The sequence below is a fragment of the Globicephala melas genome, chromosome 3, assembly GCF_963455315.2.
Source record: "Globicephala melas chromosome 3, mGloMel1.2, whole genome shotgun sequence".
Classification (NCBI taxonomy): domain Eukaryota; kingdom Metazoa; phylum Chordata; class Mammalia; order Artiodactyla; family Delphinidae; genus Globicephala; species Globicephala melas.
Window position 1 is genome coordinate 58,722,606 of NC_083316.1, and position 10,617 is coordinate 58,733,222.

Below are 10,617 nucleotides of genomic sequence, written 5' to 3' on the forward strand. Positions count from 1 at the left end.
ACTTTGTCTACTTCTCCTTGAAGTTCCAAAAGTTTTTGTTTCATGTATTTTGAAGCTATGTTATTGTGTGCCAGCACGCTTGGAATTGTTATGTCTTCTTGACAAACTGTTCCCTTTATCATTATGAAATATATCTTTTGTCTCTAATATTCTTTGTTCAAAGGATATTATTTTATCTGAATATACTCCAATACAGCCCCCCCCAGCTTTCTTATGATTAGTAATTGCATGGCCTACCTTTTCCCATGATTTTACTTTTTTTAAATAATTAAATAATTAATTAATTTTGGCTGTGTTGGGTCTTCGTTGCTGCGCGTGGGCTTTTCTCTAGTTGCAGTGAGCAGGGGCTACTCTTTGTTGCGGTGCGCGGGATTCTCATTGCAGTGACTTCTCTTGTTGCGGAGCATGGGCTCTAGGCATGCGGGCTTCAGTAGTTGTGGCACGTGGGCTCAGTAGTTGTGGCTTATGGACTCCAGAGTGCAGTCTCAGTAGTTGTGGTGCATGGGCTTAGTTGCTCCGCGGCACGTGGGATTTCCCAGACCAGGGCTCAAACCTGTGTCCCCTGCACTGGCAGGCGGATTCGTAACCACTGTGCCACCAGGGAAGCCCTCCCATGACTTTACTTTTAACCTATTTGTTTCTATACTGTAAGTAGGTTTCTTATAGACAGCATATAGATGGGTTGTTTTATAAGATTTAAAGATGCTTTTGATGGCATGACACAACACAGTGACATTCAGAGAGCTGAAAGCCAGAACTCTGTTACTTACAGGTCCAAAGGAGAGCAGGCTGCCAGTCAGTGCCACACAGGGATCTGCACCAAGGGTAACGGCAAGCTGGAGCTGTAGAAGACAGTTTACGTATGGTAAGTTGCATGGGGTTAGCTAGGGTTTTCAGGTTCCCGGTGGATTGGCTACTTGAAATAATTTCAAGGGCTCTGGGGCACAGGGGCTGTCCCAAGTTGTCTGGTGTCTGGCTGCTGGTCAATTAGAGCTGTTGTATGGTGGCCAGGAGTGTGAAAGCCCCGAACAAGGAAGTGATTGGGGTGTGGATTTTATCAGCTGCTCAAGAAGGGGAACTGACTGGCCTCTAGCCAGGGTCTCAAGATTGGGTCAAGACAGCATTAAAAAAAAAAAAGCCATATGACATGGATTTTTCTTCCTCCCCTCACAACCAAGTGTGATAATGTCTACATTTAATTGGGGTGTTTAGCTAATTTTCACGTAATTTGATTATTATTATAATTCGGTTTAAATCTATTATCTTGTCATTTTTTTTTTAAGATTTTTTGATGTGGACCATTTTTAAAGTCTTTATTGAATTTGTTACAATAATGTTTCTGTTTTTTGGCCACCAGGCATGTGGGATCTTAGCTCCTGACCAGGGATTGAACCCGCACCCCCTGCATTGCAAGGCAAAGTCTTAACCACTGGACCTCCAGGGAAGTCCCTTGTCATTTGTTTTCTACATTGTTATTTGTTCCCTTTTCTCTCTTTTCCTGCCTCCTTTTAAATTAATTTAGTATGTTCTATGATTCCATTTAATCTCCACCATTGGTTTCATAGATATACCTCTTTGTTGTTTTTAATTTTTAAATGTTTGCCCTAGGGTTTACAGTTTATATCTTTAATCTATCACAGCCTCCATTCAAATAAAAGTATATTTTAAGAAACTTAAAACAGAATACTTCCATTCTCCAGAAAACCACCCATTCTTATGCTACTGTCATAGATTCTACTTTAATGATGTTTTAAACCCCACGATATGTTTCAATTTTTAGAAATTTAAATAATTATCTTTTAAAGAAAAATTTTAAATAAGGAAACCATGTCTTCTATAATTATCTACGTATTTACAGTTTCCAGCATTCTTCATTCTTTTGTGTAAATCCAAGTTTTCATTTGGTGTCAATTTACGCCTACTTGAAGATCTTCTTTTAACATTCTTTTGTATTGCAGGTCTGCTGGCAATGAATTCTCTCAACTTTTGGTTGTTTGAAAAGCCTTTATTTTAAAAAGGTATTTCTTTTTTTTTTTTAACATCTTTATTGGGGTATAATTGCTTTACAATGGTGTGTTAGTTTCTGCTTTATAACAAAGTGAATCAGTTATACATATACATATGTTCCCATATCTCTTCCCTCTTGCGTCTCCCTCCCTCCCACCCTCCCTATCCCACCCGTCCAGGCGGTCACAAAGCACTGAGCCGATATCCCTGTGCTATGCGGCTGCTTCCCACTAGCTATCTACCTTACATTTGTTAGTGTATATATGTCCATGCCTCTCTCTTGCCCTGTCACAGCTCACCCTTCCCCCTCCCCATATCCTCAAGTCCGTTCTCCAGTAGGTCTGTGTCTTTATTCCTGTCTTACCCCTAAGTTCTTCATGATATTTTTTTTCTTAAATTCCATATATATGTGTTAGCATACTGTATTTGTCTTTCTCTTTCTGACTTACTTCACTCTGTATGACAGACTCTAGGTCTATCCACCTCATTACAAATAGCTCAATTTCGTTTCTTTTTATGGCTGAGTAATATTCCATTGTATATATGTGCCACATCTTCTTTATCCATTCATCCGATGATGGGCACTTAGGTTGTTTCCATCTCTGGGCTATTGTAAATAGAGCTGCAATGAACATTTTGGTACATGACTCTTTTTGAATTATGGTTTTCTCAGGGTATATGCCCAGTAGTGGGATTGCTGGGTCATATGGTAGTTCTATTTGTAGTTTTAAAAAGGTATTTCTGATAGATGTAAAATTCTAGGTTGAACTTTTCTTTCTTTCAGTGTGACTTGTGCAGTTTCTAATGAGAAGTCTGCTTTAAATTTTATCTTCGTTCTGTGTGTACAGTTTGCTTTTTTCCTCTGGTTGCTTTGAAGATTCTTTTTTATTGATTTTTGGCAATTTGATTGATTTTCTTTGTTTCTTTTACTTAGATTTCTTTGAGATTCTTGGATCAGTGTGTTTATAGTTTTAATCAAATCTGAAACTTTTTTGACTATTCTTTCCTCAAATATTTCTCTTGTAACCCCTTCCCCCATTGCATGTATGTTAGCTTGATATTGTCCCATAGTTCACTGAGGCTCTGTTCAATGTTTTCTTTTTTTTCCACTCTGTGTTTCAATTTGGGTAGTTTCTATCGCTACATCCTCAAGTCACTGATCTTTTCTTCTGCAGTATCTAATCAGTTAATCCCAACCAGTATATTTTTTATTTCAGATATTTTTCATCTCTAAAAAACTCCCATTGATCTTTATATATCTTTCATTCCTCTTCCCATCAGATCCAGATTTTCTGTTATATCCTTGAGCATCTGGGACGTCTTTATAACAGCTGTTTTAATGTACTTGCTGCTCATTCCATCACCTCTATCATTTCTTAGTCTGTTTTTAATAACTGATTTTTCTTCTAGTTAAGGGCCCCATTTTCCTGCTCCTTCATATGGCTGGTCATTTTTGACAGGATGCCCAACATTGTGAATTTTATGTCACCAACTGCTGGTTTTATTTTCTTTCAAAGCATGTTGAACTTTTTATGGTAGGCAGTTTAAGTTACTTGTGGATTAGTTTGATCCCTTTGAAATTTGTTTTTTCACTCTTTTAAGGGAGTTCTAGAGTAACCATTATCCTAAAGCCAATTTAGCCCCACTTTTAAGTCAAGGTCCTTTTGGGATCTCTATGGAATGCTCTGGGTAGGTAGGTATTCAATGAGACCTCTCCACTCTGGTGGGTACTTGAAAGGATTTCAGCCCTGTGAGATCTGAGATTTATCTCATAGCTCTATTTCAATTATTCTTTGCCATTGTTGTCTAGTGGAATTTCACCATATGCCTAAGCAGATTGGGCTCAGCCTATCAAGAGAGACCCTATGCAGATTTCTGGATGGCCGTGTAATTTCTACCTTTTAAGTACTCTGCCCTGAAAATTTTAGCCACCTTGACCTCTCCAGACTCCAGTCTCTGTTTAGGTTTCTCCTTCCTGTCCCACAGTCTGGGCATTGTCTCCAGGCAGAAAACCAAGATGGTAGTGAGGCTTACCCCACTTGTTCCCCTTTCCACAGGGATCACAGTTCTGTGCTGCCTGTTGTCCAATGTCTGGAAGTAGTTTTTTCCTATTTTTTTTCCAATTTTCTAATTGTTTTGGTGGAAAAGTACTTCTGGATCATCTTCCTTTATTATCAAAAGGTAAGAACAAGTAGTTGCCTCACTCTTAAGTTTGAGTTTCCAGCAATGGATTACCAGATTGAGGGAACATCCACTATGAAACAGAGACTAAAATAAAGGGAGAAAAGGAACCAAAGAAAGCACATAATGCAGGGAACAGAAGAAAATGTTAAAAAATTTATAATTAAAACCCTCAAAGGGATCTGAGAAGATACTCCATTGCTGAAACCACAGAATGCCATAAAAAATTGTTTTAATTTAGAGAATAAGGTTTTTATTTTTTTTATTTTTAAAAGGAGTTGATTTCTTTTATTTATTTTTTTATTTTTGGCCGCATTGGGTCTTTGATGCTGTGTGCACGCTTTCTCTAGTTGCGGCAAGCGGGGGCTGCTCTTCGTTGCGTGGGCTCTAGGTGTGCGGGCTTCAGTAATTGTGGCACATGGGCTTAGTAGTTGTGGCTTGCAGGCTCAGTAGTTGTGGCGCATGGGCTTAGTTGCTCTGCTGCATGTGGGATCTTCCCAGACCAGGGCTCAAACCCATGTCCCCTGCATTGGCAGGTGGATTCTTAACCACTGTGCCACCAGGGAAGTCCGAGAATAAGGTTTTTAGAATTAAAAACATGCTAGCAGAAATAAGAATGTCACTAGAAGGTGACAAGTATTGTATCAAAAATACAATAGAGGAAATGTTTCAGACAGCTGAACAAAATGACAAGGAGATAGAAAATGTAAGAGACAAAACTGTTACGAGACTGATCAAGAGAGCCCAAATTGTCAATCAAGAGGACTTCCAGAAAAAGAATCAAAAAAAAAAAAAAAAAGGACAGGAAATTATGAAAAAGGAAAAGAAAATTTCCCAAACTGAGGCGTATGAACCTCTAGATTTAAAAGGACCACTAACTGCCCAGTTCAATGAATTAAAAAATGATCCACACCAACATAAATTGTGACAAAATTTCAGGACACCTGAGCAAAAGAGAAGTCCTCAAAAGCATACAAAAGATCAGGAATTAGAATGGCACAGAGAGACAGGAAGTTAGAGGACAATGGGCAAATGCCTACAGCTTCTGAGAGGACAGGACTGTCACCTGGAATTTCATACCCTGATAAACTACCAGTCACATGTGAGAGTATAATGAAGACTTTTTCAAACAGGCAAGGCAATGAAAATTTTATCTTCTATTCATTCTTTCTCATGAAGCAACAGAAAGATGTGCTCCATCAACTCAGAGTGAAAAGACACAGGGTCTAGAAAATGAGAAACTCAAACAGGAGACTGTAGGAACCCCCAAACAATGCTGAACGGAAGCTACATGGTTACAGTTGCACAGAAGCCGAGAGATCAGTCAGCGCAGGTCACAGAGTAGGACAACTCCAAAGGATTGTTTAAAAAAAGGTGGGGGGACCCATTATTGACTTGATATGACTGTCCTGCAAAGAGCATGATTTAGCGTGTTATTTAGAATTATGAAGGCAAATATGAAAAAATACAATGAGAAGATTTGAAAACTGTTCTTCTGGATAGTGGGAATTGGAGATCAGGAGGACCTTGGGGAAGTGACTATTATTTTTGTTTTAATCCTGTATTTCTATTTGATTTTTAAAATTGTATTCATGTAATTACTTCAATACAGCCAAAAAAAAAAAAAAAAAGTAAAAGGTAAGAGGCCTAGAAATTGAAGTTCACAAATACCAAAGCTACTCCTGGCTCAAATTCTTCCCTGATACGCTAAGGGATGTGAGTGTGATTGCTGTGTGAGGTCAGAGCGTGGGGCTCGGACTCCGAGGGGTCACCTCAGGTCCAGAGCACAGTCTTCCAGCCCTGCAGGTCTGGACCTAATATAAAGGGATGCTAGACCCCCTGAAAACTTGCGTACCATGTGAATTTGTGAGAGACTGTGGCAGAAGCCCAGTTTAGTAGTTTATAGTGAGAAATGCAACTGTCCAGGATGTTTGGAAATCCGTGTAGCAAGTCTGCACATCCTCTTTCTTTAATAGAGAAACATACTCCAGAAGCCCAATTACATTCAGAACGTTGCTTGATAAAGAGGGACTCAAAGTGAAGGGCGTTACACAGTCCTCAGAAATATTTCAGTAAGATCACGATAGCCTGGTAAGTCACGCTGCTCCTTTAATAGCTACCGAAGATCAGCGAACTTTTTCTGTAAAGGGCCAGATATTCAATGTTTTCAGCTTTGCAGACCATCTCTGCTGCAAACAGTTAATGCGACGGTTACAGAGGAGCCACAGGTGGCAAGTAAACAACAGCGTGGCTGTGGCCCAACTTTATCTGGGTCCATGCAGACGACAGCTTGGTTAGCCCTGCCTGTTAGACCTCTGTCCCCTGACAGAGACTTACAAATTCTTTTTCTTTTTTTTACTTTTATTTGCATTTATTTTTTGTGACATTTATTCCCGGGCCATAAGGTTTTATTTCTTCAGTTTCTTCTGGGATATCTTTTTCTTCTGGGCAACCTCTTCTTTGGGTTTAGTAACAACCTGCTCTTTTTCAGTAAGGATCATCTCAATGTGGCAGGGAGAGCTCATGTATGGGTTAATCCGACCACGAGCTCTGGAAGTCCTGAGCCACATCTTGGGGGCTTTATTCACCTGGATGTGCTCAATGACCAGAGAATCTACATCTAAGCCCTTAAGTTCAGCATTACTCTCTGCATTTCTGAGCATGTGCAGTAAAAATTCAGCACTCTTTTTGGGCCACTGACCCGTACGTCCAGCCCCACTGTTTGGCCTGGGCACACCTACCAACCCCACCATTGTAACAACGGAATGGCACACGTTGCCTCTTTAAAGTGACATTCTTCAGATACTTAGTGGCTTTTCAAATATGCATACCCTTAATGGCCTGGGCAGTTTCACGAGTGTTCTTAAAGTGAACATGAAGATTTGAACCTCTTGACTTGCATGATTTTGTGGGGTTTTCTGGGTCAAGTGAATAGCGAACCATTTTTAGAGGTAACCTCAGGGCGCTTACCGGAAAAAGGAGACTTACAAATTCTTATTCTCTGATTCTCCTTTCTTTAACTTTCTTCATTTCAATAATCTCATAACGTCTTTAACCTCTGAGACTAAGAGAAAAATTGATCTAGTTTTAGTTCTAAATGATAGCATCTGGGTTAGGTAAAGGAAACATCTTAAGGTCAGTAGTGAATCAGCCTCCACATCAGCTTGCATCAAAGTTATTTGGGGGACGTTTTTCACAGAGGCAATGGGGCATACCAGTGAGAATGTAAGTTCTCCTGTCTTTCAGAGAGCAGAAATTCCTTCCTTCCTCTCTTCCCTCCACCTCCCCTCCCTTGTTTTAAGCCTCTATAGTTTTGGTCAGCATTGCTAGACTTTTCTTTACCTACATGGTATACAGATCTTTTTGAGATACATCATTATAAGCACCGTGTGATACGCAGCTTTCCTCTGAAATGTGCTCATTGGGAGAAAAGGCTGTCAGTATCAAGTGTGAACCAGTGTTGAGCTGAGTTGTACAACTGGTGAGCTGCGTTCACAGTCATTTAGGCTCCTTCTGGAGGGAAAGCACACGGCACACACTGAAGGGTGTCTGGGCCAACCCTTGCTAAGATGCTTCCTAGACCCTGCTTCAACCTCATGGGGGGGCATGACGCTATTCCTAAATGATAAAGGAAAGTATTTTCCTTAATCCCTAGGAGTTACAGAGCCCATAACCCAATGCCAGGCACATTTTCAGAGGAATGGCGGAGGGCCTGATAATTCCAGAATGGTAATTGCTCACTTGTCCTAACCCCCAGTATTAATTCCACAAACCAGCTTGCTTGGGGTTTTATCCTGCGATTCCCCAGGATATGTTTTTGAACCACTTACTCCCTTTTAGAAATTCATGTCTTATTGATCCAGAGCACTGGCTTCTCACGGATCTCCGGGCCCAATGAGAGTTATAAAGTTGAAGGAGATTTCGGCCATTCATGTACTCATTAACAGGCCAGCTGCTCTGGAAAAATAAAATTTCATCATTTAGGAAATATTTTACACCCTCTGTGTGCCAGGCACTGTTCTAAGTGGTAGGAACTTCGCTGTTAACAAAACAAAAATCTGTGCCTCGCTCTAGGAAAACTTAAGTTCTGTGTGGTGCAGAGTGAGGGAACACACAAACGAGTCAGGTGGTGATGAGAGCTAGTAACAAAAATAAAGTAGGACAAAAGGATAGACATCTAGGGACTTCCCTGGTGGTCCAGTGGTTAAGAATCCACCTTCCAATGCAGGGGACACAGGTTTGATCCCTGGTCAGGGGATCTTGGAACTTTTCTGTTCCAAGTCCAAGGGATTAATGGATGCCAAATAGACAAATACAGAATCTGAGAACTAAGATCCCACATAACCATGCACTACAACTAGAGAGAAGCCTGCAGTGAAGAGCCCGTGCGCCCTAACGAAGGCCCGGTGCACCACAAAAAAAAACTAAAAAAAGGAGGGGGGTGGACTTCCCTGGTGGCGCAGTGGTTAAGAATCCACCTGCCAATGCAGGGGACACAGGTTGGAGCCCTGGTCCGGGAAGATCCCACATGCTGCGGAGCAACTAAGCCCGTGCACCACAATTGCTGAGCCTGTGTGCCACAACTACTGAAGCCCTAGAGCCTGTGCTCCACAACACAGAGAAGCCACTGCAATGAGAAGCCCATGCACCGCAACAAAGAGTAGCCCCCGCTCACCACAACTGGAGATAGCCCGCGTGCAGCAATGAAGACCCTACACAGTCAAAAATAAATAAATAAATAAATTAAAAAGACAAAAAACACAAAGCAAAACAAAAAAAAGGATAGACAGCTAGTTAGGCTAGATAGGCATGCTAGTTAGATGCGTGCTCAGGGAAGCCTTGCTTGGATGTCGTGATGTCTGAGCAGAGACTTCAATGCAGTGAGAGAGGAGCCATGTGGACACAGGGGAAGAGGGCTCCCGGGCAGAGGAAACAACGACTGTAAAAGGCCCCAAGGGCTGATCAGTCTCAGTTGTACCCACCATGGATTTCAATTTATGTAGGTGACCGAGTGATGACGTGGAAATGCTAATGCCATTGAAAGAAAAATGTATTGCTTACAGTTCCTGGGGGGATGGTGCGTGCCACGCCACACAGGGCCACACCGGGAGGAACCGGGTTCGGTCACAAGGCAGAAGTGGAGTGAGGGGAAAGCCTCCCTGCCACAGCCTTGAATGGGGTTTCCACAGCAAAGGCAGAGGAATCAGCAGAGGCGTGGCTAGTCTGAGTCATGTAGGCGGGCTCTGGCTATAGAGGTGGGCACTGGCCCTGAGGTGATTTAGGGCAAGGAAAACATCAGCTTGGTGTGTGAGAGGTAGACAAGGAAGTGGTTCAGAGCGTGGGCTCCAGATCACAGCGAAGGGTAAGCAACTTTGAGCTTTGGTGCTGTGCTTAACGGATGCCAAATAGACAAATACAGAATCTGAGAAAACACATAACATTATCATGTAGGGTCTTGCAGATCATGTTAAAATTCCTACCGTGGGGAAGATGGATGCATCTGGGAGAGTCAGGAGTCCTTCCAATCACCAGTGACCTGTGTGAGAGTGACAAAGGTGAGCGCCAACTGCTTATACTCAGTTTTTAAGATGCTTACTACCTCCTGACTTATCTTAGGCTCTATCCCTACACTCATTTGTACAGCTGCTTACAAGTTTTAGCTGACCATTCTTGGTATTATTTAGCACATTTTGCTTTTTCTTTCTGGCTTTTTTTTTTTTTTTCTGTTCCAAGTCCTATTTTTCTTTCTGTTCCAAGAAAAGTAACAGCAGAATTTGTACCCATGCACTTTCTAGAACAAGACGGATGATGGCAAAGATGCCAGGGAGAGCCTATGCTGTATGATTTGCCATTAAGCTTTCATTTCATGGAAGAATGTATCATGAGATTCACACTCACATACAAGGACAATTTAAGGTTCATTTGTGAACTTACAGATGCTTCTTAAAAAAATTAAAGATGTCTCTCAAAGCCTGGCTGTCTGACCAGCTTTGTCTTTTGTTCATTTGTTTCCACCACAATTAAAAACCACAGCAATTATTCAAATGCAAAGAACCGTAACGGCAAGAACTGAGGTTTGAGCCTTGGAAAATGAACACTTTGCTTCCCACTTGCTGCATGCTGGCTTATTTCATCTGCTGAGAGCAAAAAGGCTAAATAAATAATGTCTTCCTAGAGCTGCCTCAGTTCAGATGACAAAGAAGCGTCAGTTGTAGATTCAGTCACAGAAAGCTCAGAATTTGATTCATTTGGCAGGTATCGGTTGGGCATTTACTGTGTGCCTGGTACACACAGAGGACGTAGTGTTGAATGAAACAAACATGGTCCCTGGCCTCATGGAACTTAGGTCTAGTGGGGGAGACATTTAAAAAGGAAAAACAGGACTTCCCTTGTGGCGCAGTGGTTAAGAATCTGCCTGCCAATGCAGGG

At 41.5% G+C, this 10,617-nt stretch overlaps 1 pseudogene; it reads right to left on the bottom strand.

Annotated features, from left to right (window-relative positions):
- Nucleotides 1-6,575: 6,575 nt before the first annotated feature.
- On the bottom strand, nt 6,576-7,131 carry LOC132596999 (large ribosomal subunit protein uL22-like; annotated as a pseudogene).
- Between the last annotated feature and the right edge of the window lie 3,486 nt (nt 7,132-10,617).